This window comes from Balaenoptera musculus, chromosome 8 (genome assembly GCF_009873245.2).
Source record: "Balaenoptera musculus isolate JJ_BM4_2016_0621 chromosome 8, mBalMus1.pri.v3, whole genome shotgun sequence".
NCBI lineage: Eukaryota > Metazoa > Chordata > Mammalia > Artiodactyla > Balaenopteridae > Balaenoptera > Balaenoptera musculus.
In genome coordinates, this window is record NC_045792.1 from 99126573 (window position 1) to 99138073 (window position 11501).

Genomic DNA, 11501 nt, shown 5'->3' on the forward strand with positions numbered 1-11501 from the left:
CACTTGCTTTCCAATAAGCCCTCTTAGGCTCTCAGGTGAGCATCGGCCAGGTGAGGTCTGGCTTTATGCAATGAATTAAATTGACATGACCTGGGTTCCGGCCTAGGCTCTTTGAAGTTGTTTGATGTCGGGAAAGCAGTGGGCCATAAATTGTTTTGTTTGATTTCTCTTTCCTTATCTGGGGATGAAAGCAGTTTCAAACACCCAGGGCTTTCAGATATTATCTTTTAAAGTAAGTAATTGCAAAGCGTGAGATCAATGAACTATATTAAGTAATATGTATATATTAAAAACTTTTTTAGAATTGTAGCTGTATAATAAAGCAAAGTATATCTCCCCCTCACACAGAGAACTGGAAATAATGAGATTATGAAGGAGGGGTCTACTTTTTTTTCTAACTACCGCATTTTAAGTAGCTCCTTTTAGGAGGCCATTCTCACAGTGACTCCCAGCTTAGACTAACACAACATTGTAAATCAACTATACTCCGATAAAAATTGAAAAAATATACCATATGATGAAAAAGCAAAAAAAAAATTCAAATTCCTTTTAACGACCTCCAGGCCCTGTAAGATCTGGCATTTGGTTTCCTTCTGGACCTCACCTCCACCCACTTTCTCCTTTGTTCACTCTGTTCCAGCAGCACTTCTTTTTTTTTTTTTTTTTTTCTGAGATTTTTTTTTTTTTTTAACATCTTTATTGGAGTATAATTGCTTTACAATGGTGTGTTAGTTTCTGCTTTATAACAAAGTAAATCAGTTATACATACACATATGTTCCCATATCTCCTCCCTCCCTCCCGCCCTCCCTATCCCACCCCTCTAGGTGGTCACAAAGCACAGAGCTGATCTCCCTGCAGCAGCACTTCTTGTTCCTTGAACCCATCAGCCACCTTTGCTCTTGCTGTCCTCTCTGCCTGGGAAATCCTTACTCCAAATACTCTCATGGTGGCTCCCTCACTTCTTTCATGTCTCTGCTCAAAGGTCAGCTTTTAGAGAAGGCTTCCAGACCATTCCATATGAGACAGCCTCACCCCCCTGACACCCACCGTGCCCCTTACCTGCTCTAGCTCCTCTCCCTCTGTCATACTCTATGTGTAGTTCACTTACTGTCTGTCTCCTTCCCCACTAGAATGTCTGCTCCAAAGGGGCAGGAGCTTAATCTATTCTGTTCACTGCTTTGTCCCAGGTACTTGAGACACTGCCCAGCTCACAGTAGGAATCAAATGAATACTTTTTAAAAATTTTATTTATTTTTAAATTTTATTTCATATTATTTATTTAATTTTATTTTATTTTTTAGTTTCTGGTGTACAGCAGAGTGATTCAGTTATATATTCTTTTTCATACTCTTTTCCATTTTGTTTAGTACAGGATATTGAATATAGTTCCCTGTGCTATACAGTAGGACCTTGTTGTTTATCTATTTTATATATAGTAGTTTGTATCTGCTAATCTCCAAATCCTAATTTATCCCTCCCCCACCCCCTTTCCCCTTTGGTAACCATAGTTTGTTTTCTAAGTCTGTGAGTCTGTTTCTGTGCTGTAGATAAGTTCATTTGTATCATATTTTAGATTCCACATGTAAGTATCTTATGATATTTGTCTTTCTCTGTCTGACTTACTTCATTAGTATGATAATCTCTAGGTCCATCCATGTTGCTGCCAAGTGGCATTATCAAATGAATACTTTTTGAATGAATGAATTAATGAACAAATATATAGCATGGGTGATAAAAAAAAAGCATTTTTTTTTTCTTTCTTGGATTAATTTGGTGGTTTCGTAGGTGAGAACACAGGATACGTATTGGGGTGTGCTAGACAGCTTCTAACATCGACCCATGTTCCCACCTCCTGGCATTCATGCTCTTATGTAATCAATCCCCTTCTCTAGCGTGCGGGCTGGCCTTGACTCTAATAAATATAATACAGCAAAAGTGATGGGATGAGGTTGCAGTAGACCGGCTCCGTCTTGCTTGCAGTCTCTCTGGCTCTTCTTGCTTTTTGCTCTGATGAAGCAGCTGCCGCGCTGTAAGCTGCCTTATGGAGGGGCCGGCACAGCAAAGAACTGAGAGCAGCTTCCAGCCCACAGCCAGGGAGGAAAGAATCCCGCCAAGGGTCACGAGAATGAGCCTGAAAGCAGATCCTTCCTCAGTTGAGCTTTGCGATGTAAGCAGCCCCAGCCGATATCTTGATTGCAGCCTCATGAAAGACCATGAGAGGACCCAGGTAACCTGTCCCTGGATTCCTCACCCATAGAAACTGTGAGATAATACGTGTTGTTGTTTTAAGCCATTAAGTTTTAGGGTGACTTGTTATACAGCGATATATCACTAATACACAGTATTTGGTGGGAGATGAAGCCGGAAAGACAGTTTTGGTCTGCATGGTAGAGAGCCTTGTATGCCATATGAAGGAGTAGAATAATTCCCCCACCTCCAAGAGGTCCATATCCTAATTTCTGGAATCTGTGAATATGCTAAGTTACATGGTAAAGGTGAGTCAGGCTGGGACCTGGGACCCTTTGTGCAGAGCTGCAACGCTTGAACCTGGACAAACGTCTCCTTGAGCAACAAAATACAAAGAAACTATAAGGGTCTAAAAATAACTTCATGAATGTGCAGTTGGGGCAAATTCTGGACAAAAAATACAAAAAGACCAAACAAGCTCAACTGGCACTTCTGAAAAGCTGGGAGCAAAAGCAGGGTACTGTGCATGCCTCCTGTGCACAGTACCACCAAAGGGGTGGGCAGACCACCTAGCCACGCCCCCCCCCCACGCCCGATCCCCGGACACATCCCTACCTTCACCCCCATGTAAGGAACCAGCTTGCTCCTGCTCGGTGAGTGAGCTAGCAAGGGAACATGTTACTTGTTCTCTCTCCCCGCTGCTGTAGCAGGGGTCCCAATAAAGCCTTGCCTGAATTTCTTGTCTGGCGTCTGATCAATTTCTACTGACTAAGGAGGCCAAAAACCCTGGTCGATAACAAAGGGAATTAAGGTCGTTATTAAACTGACTTTAAAATAGGAAGATTATTGTAGATTATCTCGATGGACCCAATATAATCACAGGGGTCCATAAGTGGAAGAGGGAGGCAGGAGACTCAGAGAAGGAGAGGTGATGAAGGAAGCAGAGGTCAGCATGATACAATTGCTGGCCTTGAAGGCGGCGGGGCCGTGAGCTTAGGAGCGCAGGATTCCTCCAGAAGCTGGAACACACAAGGAAATGGATTCTCCCCTAGAAACTCTTGAAGAACACAGCCCTTTCAACACTTTGATTTTAGCCCAGTGAGTCCCAGTTCACACTTCTGACATCCAGAAGTGTAGGAGAATATATCTATCTTTGTTTTAAGCCAGTACATTTGTGGTAATTTGTTAGAGCAGCAGTAAGGATCTAATACAGGATTAGGAACCAGCATGGCACTGACCTTGGGTTCCAGACCTGCTCATAACCGTCCTGAGATAACCCGTGCACACTTGGTGTGCCTGCTCTCTGAACATACACTTTCTTACAGCCATGGTTGCTTCAAGACTAATGTTGACACAGTTGTTTCCATTAGCAAATAACTTTCAGAACAGAAACCACAGAGGCTACAGTTTCTTTTTTTTTTTAATTTAATTTAATTTTTTTTTTATACAGCAGGTTCTTATTAGTCATCCATTTTATGCACATCAGTGTATACATGTCAATCCTAATCTCCCAATTCATCCCACCGCCACCCCCCACCCCCGCCACATTCCCCCCTTGGTATCCATATGTTTTTTCTCTACTTCTGTGTCTCAATTTCTGCTCTGCAAACCGTCTCAGCTATACCATTTCTTTTCTTTTTTCCACACACACTGTATTCTATTTTTACAAGAGATAAATAGACTGACACCAAGCATTGTATATGGATGACCACAACAAAAGCAACAATGATTACAATTACCAAACACGAAACACACTCATACTATGTCATAATATTGACATTCAGTCCAGTAATCCTCCACTGTAACAGCTCTTTTACTTTGCAGTGAAAATTGATTTGTATATTCTTTGCCTCTGAGTCCTTGTGGGATTTTTTTTTTTAATTCAAACGAAAGTCACAAAAATTATACTCATCCTCATCAGTTCACTCAGTCCCATGTAATTAATTTTTTTTATCTTGATTTTTTGTTAGCACTTTTATGAGTTCATCAGTTTTTCATTAGAGTTCTGAAAATGCTTATTCATTCAGTTCAGCAGTACAGTCAGTTACCAGAAACCTGTACTTGTCAGAGTCTTTTCCATGAATTCCTTGAAGATGAAACCCTTTTATAGGAACATATTTGTAAAAGCATCAGAGTACACCCAGAACTGTCTGTAAATGACAAAAGACTTAAAAATGACCACGGTTAAAGATTTGATGAAAGTTCATAATAATGCACTTGACAAAGAAATTTAGTTATTTCTGAGATATACATTTTAAAGTAATAACTAGAATTATAACATTAAACCAGAACATATAAGATTTTTAGAAATTTCATGTAATGTCTGAAACATTTATATTAACATATTTCCATACAAATAACCCAATGAAAGATTAGTATTAGTTGTTTTGTTTGTTTGTTTTTCATACTGCAGGTTCTTATTAGTCATCAATTTTATACACATCAGTGTATACATGTCAATCCCAATCGCCCAATTCAGCACACCACCATCCCCACCCCACCACAGTTTTCCCCCCTTGGTGTCCATATGTCTGTTCTCTACATCTGTGTCTCAACTTCTGCCCTGCAAACCGGTTCATCTGTACCATTTTTCTAGGTTCCACATACATGCGTTAATATACGATATTTGTTTTTCTCTTTCTGACTTACTTCACTCTGTATGACAGTCTCTAGATCCATCCACATCTCAACAAATGACTCAATTTTGTTCCTTTTTATGGCTGAGCAATATTCCATTGTATATATGTACCACAGCTTCTTTATCCATTCGTCTGTCAATGGGCATTTAGGTTGCTTCCATGACCTGGCTATTGTAAATAGTGCTGCAATGAACATTGGGGTGCATGTGTCTTTTTGAATTACAGTTTTCTCTGGGTATATGCCCAGTAGTGGGATTGCTGGGTCATATGGTAATTCTATTTTTAGTTTTTTAAGGAACCTCCATATTGTTTTCCATAGTGGCTGTATCAATTTACATTCCCACCAACAGTGCAAGAGGGTTCCCTTTTCTCCACACCCTCTCCAGCATTTGTTGTTTGTAGATTTTCTGATGATGCGCATTCTAACTGGTGTGAGGTGATACCTCATTGTAGTTTTGATTTGCATTTCTCTAATAATTAGTGATGTTGAGCAGCTTTTCATGTGCTTCTTGGCCATCTGTATGTCTTCTTTGGAGAAATGTCTATTTAGGTCTTCTGCCCATTTTTGGATTGGGGTGTTTGTTTCTTTAATATTGAGCTGAATGAGCTGTTTATATATTTTGGAGATAAATCGTTTGTCTGTTGATTCGTTTGCAAATATTTTCTCCCATTCTGAGGGCTGTCTTTTCGTCTTGTTTATGGTTTCCTTTGCTGTGCAAAAGCTTTGAAGTTTCATTAGGTCCCATTTGTTTATTTTTGTTTTTATTTCCATTACTCTAGGAGGTGGATCAAAAAAGATCTTGCTGTGATTTATGTCAAAGAGTGTTCTTCCTATGTTTTCCTCTAAGAGTTTTATAGTGTCCAGTCTTACATTTAGGTCTCTAATGCATTTTGAGTTTATTTTTGTGTATGGTGTTAGGGAGTGTTCTAATTTCATTCTTTTACATGTAGTTGTCCAGTTTTCCCAGCACCACTTATTGAAGAGACTGTCTTTTCTTCATTGTATATCCTTACCTCCTTTGTCATAGATTAGTTGACCATAGGTACGTGGGTTTATCTCTGGGCTTTCTATCCTGTTCCATTGATCTATATTTCTGTTTTTGTGCCAGTACCATATTGTCTTGATTACTGTAGCTTTGTAGTATAGTCTGAAGTCAGGGAGTCTGATTCCTCCAGCTCCATTTTTTTCCCTCAAGACTGCTTTGGCTATTCGGGGTCTTTTTTGTCTCCATACAAATTTTAAGATGATTTGTTCTAGTTCTGTAAAAAATGCCATTGGTAATTTGATAGGGATGGCATGGAATCTGTAGATTGCTTTGGGTAGTATAGTCATTTTCACATTATTGATTCTTCCAATCCAAGAACATGGTATATCTCTCCATCTGTTGGTATCATCTTTAATTTCTTTCATCAGTGTCTTATAGTTTTCTACATACAGGTCTTTTGTCTCCCTAGGTAGGTTTATTCCTAGGCATTTTATTCTTTTTGTTGCAATGGTAAATGGGGGTGTTTCCTTAATTTCTTTTTCAGATTTTTCATCATTAGTGTATAGGAATGCAAGAGATTTCTGTGCATTAATTTTGTATCCTGCTACTTTACTAAATTCATTGATTAGCTCTAGTAGTTTTCTGGTGGCATCTTTAGGATTCTTTATGTATGGTATCATGTCATCTGCAAACAGTGAGAGTTTTACTTCTTCTTTTCCAATTTGTATTCCTTTTATTTCTTTTTCTTCCCTGATTGCCGTTGCTAGGACTTCCAAAACTATGTTGAATAATGGTGGTGAGAGTGGACATCCTTGTCTTATTCCTGATCTTAGAGGAAATGCTTTCAGTTTTTCACCATTGAGAATGATGTTTGCTGTGGGTTTGTTGTATATGGCCTTTATTATGTTGAGGTAGGTTCCCTCTATGCCCACTTTCTGGAGAGTTCTTATCATAAATGGGTGTTGAATTTTGTCACAAGCTTTTTCTGCATCTATTGAGATGATCATATGGTTTTTCTTCTTCAATTTGTTAATATGGTGTATCACACTGATTGATTTGCGTATATTGAAGAATCCTTGCACCTCTGGGATAAATCCCACTTGATCATGGTGTATCATCCTTTTAATGTGTTGTTGGATTCTGTTTCTTAAATTTACTGAGGCTTGATTTGTGACCCAAGATGTGATCTATCCTGGAGAATGTTCCTTGTGCACTTGAGAAGAAAGTGTAACCTGCTGTTTTTGGATGGAATGTCCTATAAATATCAATTAAATCTATCTGGTCTATTGTGTCATTTAAAGCTTGTGTTTCCTTATTAATTTTCTGTTTGGATGATCTGTCCATTGGTGTAAGTGAGGTGTTAAAGTCCCTCACTATTATTGTGTTACTGTCAATTTCCTCTTTTAGAGCGGTTAGCAGTTGCCTTATGTATTGAGGTGCTCCTATGTTGGGTGCATATATATTTATAATTGTTATATCTTCTTCTTGGATTGATCCCTTGATCATTATGTAGTGTCCTTCCTTGTCTCTTGTAACATTCTTTATTTTAAAGTCTATTTTATCTGATATGAGTATTGCTACTCCAGCTTTCTTTTGATTTCCATTTTCATGGAATATCTTTTTCCATCCCCTCACTTTCAGTCTGTATGTGTCCCTAGGTCTGAAGTGGGTCTTTTGTAGACAGAATATAAATGTGTCTTGTTTTTGTATCCATTCAGCAAGCCTGTGTCTTTTGGTTGGAGCATTTAACCCATTCACATTTAAGGTAATTATCGATATGTATATTCCTATGACCATTTTCTTAATTGTTATGGGTTTGTTTTTGTAGGTCCTTTTGTTCTCTTGTGTTCCCCACTCAGAGAAGTTCCTTTAGCATTTGTTGTAGAGCTGGTTTGCAGGTGCTGAATTCTCTTAGCTTTTGCTTGTCTGTAAAACTTTTGATTTCTTCATTGAATCTGAATGAGATCCTTGTTGGGTAGAGTAATCTTGGTTGTAGGTTCTTCTCTTTCATCACTTTAAGTATATCATGCCACTCCCTTCTGGCTTATAGATTTTCTGCTGAGAAGTCAGCTGTTAACCTTATGGGAGTTCCCTTGTATGTTATTTGTCGTTTTTCCCTTGTTGCTTTCAATACTTTTTCTTTGTCTTTAATTTTTGCCAATTTGATTACTATGCATCTCGGCGTGTTTCTTCTTGGGTTTATCCTGTATGGGACTCTCTGCACTTCCTGGACTTGGGTGGCTATTTCCTTTCCCATGTTAAGAAAGTTTTCGACTATTTTCAAATATTTTCTTGGGTCCTTTCTCTCTCTCTTCTTCTTCTGGGACCCCTACAATGCGAATGTTGTTGCGTTTAATGTTGTCCCAGAGGTCTCTTAGGCTGTCTTCATTTCTTTTCATCCTTTTTTTTTTTTTTAAAGGGAGGCTGCAGTTGTTTTTTGTTTGTTTTTTAAATTAATTAATTTATTTATGGCTGTGTTGGGTCTTCGTTTCTGTGCGAGGGCTTTCTCTAGTTGTGGCAAGTGGGGGCCACTCTTCATCGCGGTGCGTGGGCCTCTCACTATCGCGGCCTCTCTTGTTGCGGAGCACAGGCTCCAGATGCGCAGGCTCAGTAATTGTGGCTCACGGGCCCAGTTGCTCCACGGCATGTGGGATCTTTCCAGACCAGGGCTCGAACCCATGTCCCCTCATTGGCAGGCAGATTCTCAACCACTGCACCACCAGGGAAGCCCCATTGTTTTTTCTTTATTCTGTTCCACAGCAGTGAATTCCACCATTCTGTCTTCCAGGTCACTTATCTGTTCTTCTGCCTCAGTTATTCTGCTATTGATTCCTTCTAGTGTAGTTTTCATTTCAGTTATTGTATTGTTCATCTCTGTTTGTTCTTTAATTCTTCTAGGTCTTTGTTAAACATTTCTTGCATCTTCTTGATCTTTGCCTCCATTCTTTTTCCGAGGTCCTGGATCATCTTCACTATCATTATTCTGAATTATTTTTCTGGAAAGTTGCCTATCTCCACTTCATTTAATTGTTTTTCTGGGGTTTTATCTTGTTCCTTCATCTGGTACATAGCCCTCTGCCTTTTCACCTTGTCTATCTTTCTGTGAATGTGGTTTTTGTTCCACAGGCTGCAGGATTGTAGTTCTTCTTGCTTCTGCTGTCTGCCCTCTGGTGGATGAGACTATCTAAGAGGCTTGTGGAAGTTTCCTGATGGGAGGGACTGGTGGTGGGTAGAGGTAGCTGTTGCTCTGGTGGGCAGAGCTCAGTAAAACTTTAATCCGCTTCTCTGCTGATGGGTGGGGCTGGGTTCCCTCCCTGTTTGTTGTTTGGCCTGAGGCGACCCAACACTGGAGTCTAGCCAGGCTCTTTGGTGGAACTAATGGTGGACTCTGGGATGGCTCACACCAAGGAGTACTTCCCAGAACTTCTGCTGCCAGTGTCCTTCCTTATGGTGAGGCACAGCCACCCCCTGCCTCTGCAGGAGATCCTCCAACACTAGCAGGTAGGTCTGGTTCAGTCTCCTATGGGGTCACTGCTCCTTCCCCTGGGTCCCAATGAACATACTACTTTGTGTGTGCCCTCCATGAGTGGAGTCTCTGTTTCCCCCAGTCCTGTTGAAGCCCTGCAGTCAAATCCTGCTAGCCTTCAAAGTCTGATTCTCTAGGAATTCCTCCTCCCGTTGCTGGACCCCCAGGTTCAGAAGCCTGATGGGGGGCTCAGAACCTTCACTCCAGTGGGTGGACTTCTGTGGTATAAATGTTCTCTAGTTTGTGAGTCACCCACCCAACAGTTATGGGATTTGATTTTATTGTGATTGTGCCCCTCCTACCGTCTCATTGCAGCTTCTCCTTTGTCTTTGGATGTGGGGTATATTTTTTGGTGAGTTCCAGTATCTTCCTGTCGATGATTGTTCAGCAGTTAGTTGTGATTACGGTATTCTCGAAAGAGGGAGTGATAGCATGTCCTTCTACTCCACCATCTTGAACCAATCTCCTCTATAGTTTCTTAAAGAATATGTTTTGACAGTCTTTGGTTAACTCTTGACTGGACTTATTTATTTATTTCCTTGTTTGTTTTTTCCTGTGCCTAATTTTCTGGTATCAAAGCACTGCAATTTTCTCTGGGCATCTGAAATGTTTATTTGTGTTGATTACTTCTTTGCAGGTGTAAGTTTCTCCCCTCAGACTCAGTCTAGGTTCTGACATAATCTCAAGCCATAGGATCTTCTCAGAATGCAAGTGTGGCCAGAGCTAGGTTTCACTGGCCAATGTTAGTGGAATGCTAAAGAAATGTTATTCCATTGACCTTCATGTCTGTTTCAGAGATTGAAGGCATTTCTATCAGACAACAGTGTTACTACCTTCTGCTTAAAGACCATGAGCTGGGAGACACTCATCTTTCTCCATCAGAAACGGAGGTTAGCAGTGCTAGAGGGGAGTGTTGGAAAACATAGTGGCATAAAGTGAGGTTTCATATTTAATCCAATCAGAGTTAAATGAGAATTTTAAAGAAAATGACTTTAATGTTGTGATGGCATGTTATTTGACTCCATGTTGGTATACCAATGAGATTAATTTCTTGTACCACATTTGGGAAAATAGGTCTAAAACAAATTGGGTGTTTTACTGGTATTGACTGAATATTACAGAAAATGAGCTAGAATAACTGAGAGACAGTTAGGGATGTTGGAGAGACCTATTCCAACTTTGTTATATTGAGATTCAGTTTCATTGGTTATTTCAGGGGCAATATTTTCTGTTATTTTGACATATTTGTATTTATATTTTTTGCTTGAGCTCCCTTTTTGGACAGCATTGACCATATGTTCTGGTTTTCCCAGGATAGTCCCAGTTTTTAATCTGTTTTTTTTTCTGAGTATATTTATCAATAATGTTCACTTTCACTCTTAACAGAGTTATGGTTGGATGATTAACTGTATGGTCACACTGTGATGGACAGCAATGCCAGTCCTAATATTTTGCATATTTGTGACCTAAACCATTACCCTTCAATTTCACATAGATTGTATAGTCTACAAATAGATATGACAGCTGGTACTGCACGCTCACAGCACCATGGAGATCACCCTGTCTCTAACTTAGCTTTCAAGATGTGACACAGACCCAAGAGGATGGAATCCCTTGCTGTGTAGTTGTGAAGGCATCTGTCACACCGAGTTAATGAAGGCCAGGGCAGAGCTGAACCTGAGAGTTGAAGATCAGTGCCAGAAAACAGTGTGTAGGAAGAGGGTTCAAACCCTGACTATGAATGAATCAGGGTTGCTGGTGGAGGGGCAGAAGAGAAGAGTATCATGAAAACACAAGGAGCAATGAGGAAGACATTTTTGAAATAAGTTAACTAATTCTACCTCAAGGCCTCTTCCTTTTGGAGGTTATTTTGAGTGGGTTACTTTATGCTTTATCTGAAGCACCTTTTGTCCTTCGGCTTCTTAGAGGCACTTCTGGTTCCTGACTGAATGTGCACATAGCTCAGGTACTCAGTAAAAGGTGTAACCCAGCTCATGCTAAGACATGATTCAACTTTTTTTTTAAGTGAATTCTGCTGAAATGAACATTGGAGTCATTTTTTTTACATGTGTATTTTGATGATATGACTATAAGGGTGATTTTTATGGTGAAATGAAAGGAAAATAAATGTGGGAGAACAAGTGGGACCCAGAGGAAGCAGC